This window comes from Piliocolobus tephrosceles, chromosome 6 (genome assembly GCF_002776525.5).
Source record: "Piliocolobus tephrosceles isolate RC106 chromosome 6, ASM277652v3, whole genome shotgun sequence".
Taxonomy (NCBI): Eukaryota; Metazoa; Chordata; class Mammalia; order Primates; family Cercopithecidae; genus Piliocolobus; species Piliocolobus tephrosceles.
Window position 1 is genome coordinate 95,969,125 of NC_045439.1, and position 6,000 is coordinate 95,975,124.

The window sequence follows — 6,000 nt, forward strand, 5'->3', positions numbered from 1 at the left end:
TTCATGCCATTCTCCTGCCTCAGTAGCTGGTACTACAGGCGCCCACCACCACGCCCAGCTAATTTTTTGTATTTTTAGTAGAGACAGGGTTTCACCCTGTTAGCCAGGATGGTCTCAATCTCTTGACCTCGTGATCCGCCCCCCTCGACCTCCCAAAGTGCTTGGATTCACAAGCGTGAGCCACCGCGCCCAGCCAGACACAGTTTTTAAACATTTTTTATTTTGAAGTAATTTTAGACTTGAAAAATAGTTATAAATAATGTTCACTGGGGAAAAAAAATTGCAAAAATAGTACAAAGTATTCCCATGTATTCTTCACTTCTAGTCCTCAAATGTTATAATACTTGTTTCACCAGCCTCTCTCCCTCTCTTTGTCACTCCGCTTAAAGATTTTTTCTGAAACATTTGAGAGAGTAAGTTATATCCGTAACGCTCCTTTACCTCTAATTTAGTGTATATTTCCTAAAAACAAAGATACTCTCTTATATTACCATAATATATGAGTACCATATACGGGCCTTCTCTTGCTACTGAGTGCTAGCATTAGTATATAAGAGTACCTTATACTCTTATATACTATGATAATACTATATTACCATAGTATAATTATCCAAATCAGGAAATTAATGTCGATAAAATTATGTTATCTAATATGCACACCTTATTCAGATTTCAAATTTTCTCACTTATTTCTGGGTCCAAGATTCAGTCTAAGAACACATATTGAATTAAGTTGTCATGTCTCTTTAGACCTCTTTAATCTAAAAAGTTCCTCAGTTGATCCCTGTCTTTCATGAATTTGTCAGTGGAGAAACCTGGCACAGTAACTAACCTGAGCTTTTCAACAATGTCAAGCTCAAGAAGGACAAAGCAAGACTGAGACAGAGATTTAGTTCTGTGAGGGCCAGTAGGATTACATCTGAAAGGGATTAGTGGACCTGTATGCGGATTCAGATCAACTGGCGATGGAAGTTATGTAGAGCTGTCATGGCACCCATAGGCACAGGGCCTTGCGATGCTCAGAAACATACTTGGATTGGATCAGTGTTGTTTTGTCACAAAGCAACTTGTTCTTTGAGAAGCCTCATTTTTTATTTTTTAAATGTTGATTTTTTTATGAGTAGTTGCTGTGTGGGATCTGGATATAAAGATTAAATTCTCATCAAAGAGGGAGTGAGTGATACATTATGTTCTTTGCTGAAAGAGCATGTGTCTTGGAGGCTGAAGCCAAGGAAATAAACACATTCTCCTGGTGTTTCTGGGGTTTCCTCATTATTCCCTAATATAATGGAGTTTAAGAGTTGAGAAGCAGATGCCCTGTATTTATGGGATGTTCCATCTCACTTCATGACTTACTGGAATCCTAATTTTTAAAATTTTCACAGTGGAATTAAGACATAATAGATGACTCTAGCCAGACATGGTGACACGTGCCTGTAGTCCGGCTGCTTCAGAGGCTGAGGCGGGAGAATCATGAGCCCAGGAGGTCAAGGCTGCAGTGAGCTGTGATGACACAACTGCATTCCAGCCTGGGTGATACAGTGAGACACTGCCTCAAAAAAAAAAGAGAGAGAGAAAGACATAATGGATGATTCTGTTAAATTTTTTCTTGTTTTCATGTGATTAATATTTCAAATACAAATCTAGCCTACTTGACAAAAGGTGTCTAATGAAGACCTAATTTTCAAAGATATGTCCCCCAGAACTGTGACAGAAATAGCTTTTCCTGTTTTTGCTTGTTTTGATTTTTTTTTTAATTTGGCTTTGAGTTAGAGGTTTGGCTTGTATAGAATGGAAATTACAATTGAATAGTTTGCAGTGAATTTGATAAGCCAGAATGCTAGCACTCAGTAGCCAGAAGAGGCCAGGAACGCTCTCTAAGTGAGACATTTCAGCTCAGTGTGCCCTCCTTCTGTGACCAGCAAGCATCATGACATAGTGGATAGTGTACTTCTACAGCAACAGATACCTAGTACCAACGGAACGTGTCCCAAAGAGAGACCTTTTTCCTATATTTTGTGACCCACTTTCTTTCCTTGTGGATGAAACACTTCATTATTTTTCCTTCACAAAACAAGGTGCTTTTGGATTGTGTTTTCAGTTGCTATCCAAACACTATAAATAATACAGCTAACTCCCAAAAGCACTATTCTAGAGGTTCTGACACACCGAGCTTTTCTTCCCATTGCTGATAATTTTTCAGCTCAACTCACCTAGGGAACCTGATTTCAGTAGTAGACTGCTGTCAAAAGTAGAGCTTCAAGCAAGAGTTTACGCCTTTCATTCAAATATAATACCCTCATTCTGATTTGTGGCGTGCGTTTCATGCAGACTGGAATGATAGCTAGCCCCACAAACCTTTCTAATATCATATGCTGCAACAGAAGGACCCATCAACCTTAATGTCACTGTTTCTCCTTAGTTCCTCCTATATACAATTAAAATAGTTTCCCAACTGTATTTGTTATTCTACACTAGAAACATAATACATCATTTTGGAAATATTAAAATTCTGACTGAAGAGAAGACTAAAACTTGTGTTAAAGTGTGTGTGGTATGCCTTAAGCATCGGGATAACTGGATATTTCATAATTTGCTCCAGACTCAAGTGTTCAATTCCAAATCACTTAAATACTCAGCATGATTCATCTATGGTCATATTCTCCCTAACTGAAATAGCGTAATAATTAAAATCCTCAGTGATTTTTAAAGCCTAAAATGTTTGATACACTTAAAATATTTTAACTGATATTTTAAGCACACTTAGTGGCTGTATTACTTTGAGCTTCTTACTGAAACTCTCTGCCTCAATTCAGCTGTTAAATGGGGATGATAATGTGATGTGGCTTAAATCTGACTTTATTTGAAGTCCATAGCATATTTTCTGTCACATAATGAGCACATGCTGTCATTGTGGAGTGTGATTGTTCACAATAACCAGAACAGTACCAGGGTCCATTTTTCTCTGCCCAGAGCTTAAACAAGGTTAGACATTGCTCACCATTTCTAGAACATTGTCCCTTATTGTCTTGCACTTGGCTGTTTATTATGAGCGTGCTTGTTTAGGAACAGAATGTTTTCTAAACTCATCCTAATCTCACTGCTTTCCAGCTTTTACCTGTGCTCTTTTTCCTTCTAAGGAAATTATTAGTTGCCTTGACCACAGTTTATCACAGCTGTCAGTAAAACTTGAACATTTATGAAAATGTATTTCCACTGAGCTGTTGTCCAGAATGTCTTTTGTTGGGTCATTTGCTGGATTAGAAAAACAGTCAAACTTGTAGCATTATTTCTAAGCTGGGATCTGTTTTTTAAAAAAAATCTATTGATGTAAAGGAAAATACTAAGTAGAGAGGGTGACTAAAATATTTCTGTGTCACTTTCTGGGGTGGAGAGCAGGCAAGCAGTAGCTTCTTTAGGAACCACAGAGGACGGGAAAAGCTGCAGTGCCTCCTGTCTTGGACTTACTGTCTTGATTTGAAGGGTGAGGTATGATGAGCGTGACTTGGTGGCCATTTTTTAGGGGGTCGCAGTAGCACAGGTGCTGGCTGTGTCATGAGGCTTGGTGCCTGGGAGGACTGCCCTGAGGGAAACCTCTCCATGGAATGTGTGCACAGCATTTCTCCTCCTTGCATCAGAGAAAGATTGTGTGGGGCCTTTTTCTCCCACTGTACTGGGAAACATAGATGGTTTCTTGATAGAACTTAAAAAAGAATTTTTATTTTCACATGTATAGAATTCAGTTATGACAGATGATCTTTTTTTTTTTTGATACGGAGTCTGGCTCTGTCCCCCAGGTTGTAGTGCAGTGGCGGAATATCTCTCTGCAAGCTCCTCCTCTTGGGTTCATGCCATTCTCCTGTTTCAGCCTCCCAAGTAGCTGGGACTACAGGCGCCTGCCACCACGCCCGGCTAATTTTTTTTGTATTTTTTAGTAGAGACAGGGTTTCACCTTGTTAGCCAGAATGGTCTCGATCTCCTGACTTGTGATCCACCCACCTCGGCCTCCCAAAGTGCTGGGATTACAGGCTTGAGCCACCGCACCAGGCCCAGATGATCCCTTTCTATGGCTGTATTTTTAACCTTTTCATTGCTCCCGCCCAGAAGATGCTTCAAATAATAATCTGCTTGATTACATCCCTGGAAACACATTAGTGGTGATATGTTGAAAGGGGTATTGGACCCATTAGATGTTTTAACTTCATATGCTTCTTAATGAGATTTCATTTTCCCCTTCATTTTGTGTGATGTGTTGCAGGTTGAGCATCCCTAATTTGAAAGTCTGAAATGCTCCAAAATCTGAACCATTTGAGCACCAACATGATGCCACAAGTAGAAAATTCCATGTATGAGGCCTTAACAAAATTATGTAAAATATTATGTAAAATTACCTTTGGGCTATGTATATAAGCTGTATATGAAACAAATGAATTTCGTGTTCAGATGTGGTTCCCATCCCCAAGACGTCTCATCATATATATGCAAATATTCCAAAATTCAAAATCTGAAATACTTCTGACCCCAAGCATTTCAGAAGGAATACTCTATGTGTATCACAAAGAAGGGCACTTTCCCTTGCGGTCGTTTTTATAACTTTGCTTATGGCATGTGAGTTTGCCAAGTTTCTTAAGCATGTTTTGATGGGAGCAGTAACTTGTAATTGTGTGGCATGCATTAGACTATGACAGCTAAGGCCGTCTTGAGAGCTGAACTGTGGCAGTTATATATCTGTACCAGATCTTTAAAAAGGTAAAGGATCTGTGTGACCAAAGATCAAGGTGGGCCTCTGGAAAGTTAGGCATCAGTGCTATTGAGGATATTTTATCTCTGTTTTCTGGATTTCTTCTCTAATTGTGATGGGAATTTACTAAAGTATGTATATATCTCTGTGTGTGTGTGTGTGTGTGTGTGTGTGTATATTCTTAGCACAGTTCTGTTTGGAAAAGATAACATTGACAAATACATCAGAACAAAAATGTCATCAGACTTCTTTTTGACGTTATTAAATTGTAAGACTGGAAAACATGCATGTTCATTAAATGCATATATAAATATAAACTTTAAATCAGATACCTTATAAAATTGCTATGTTACCAGAACATTCCTTTATATAATATATATATATGTTGGAGATTTCTGTATGTCAGGGATACACTAGATACTCATCACATAAGGTTTTTCCTTATGATCTATGATTTTGTGACACATGAAAGGGATGTTCTTAGATTCTGGGTAATAGGGGCAGCTCATTTTCATTTTATAAATCCATTTCACATTTGGAGGCACATCAGAACACACAGTAGTATCTTACTTTTGCACAAGACTCTCACTGCCTGACAAACTAGTGTGTATTTGTACCAACATTTCTTTGATCTATTACATGCAGTGGCTGCAACAGCAAACAGTGATGTCACTTAGCATTTATCTGGGGTATGGAGTTACTTTCATATTAGATAGGTACAGGGCTTTTTCTCTCATTTCATTTAGGACATTGAGATTCCAGAAAGTCGGATAAAGGGAAGTTCATTTATTAATGTGTTTATCAAGTAAATATTTGAGTACCTACTCTTTTCCATATACCAGGCTAGACAGTGGTAGGAGAGGGGAGAACTCACAGGTAGGGTTGCTTTCCTCACCACATTTACAGATGAGAACAAGTGAATCTAATAGAAAATGGTAAATGCAGTAACTTAAACATTTGATGTTATAGGACTGACAGACCTAAGCGGTCAGAGAAGGCTGACTGAGGAGAAGTTATATTAAAGTTTGGACCAGAAGGAAACTGGGAATTAGCTGGGTGAATTAGTATGTAGAAAGCAAGACTGAGGAATTTCGGCCTCTTGCCTGAGGGAAATGGAATCATTTATGTTGATTAAATTGATCCAATAATTGATTAGAACACTTCAGGCTAACTATGGGGAGGAGAGATTGGATCAGTAGAAGGCATGTTATGTTATGTTATGTTATGTTATGTTATGTTATGTTATGTTATGTTATGTT

At 38.4% G+C, this 6,000-nt stretch overlaps 1 protein-coding gene across 11 annotated transcripts in view; it reads left to right on the forward strand.

Annotated features, from left to right (window-relative positions):
- Positions 1-6,000, forward strand: part of AKAP13 (A-kinase anchoring protein 13) — a 362,601-nt gene that overhangs the window by 285,410 nt on the left and 71,191 nt on the right. The window lies entirely within an intron of this gene.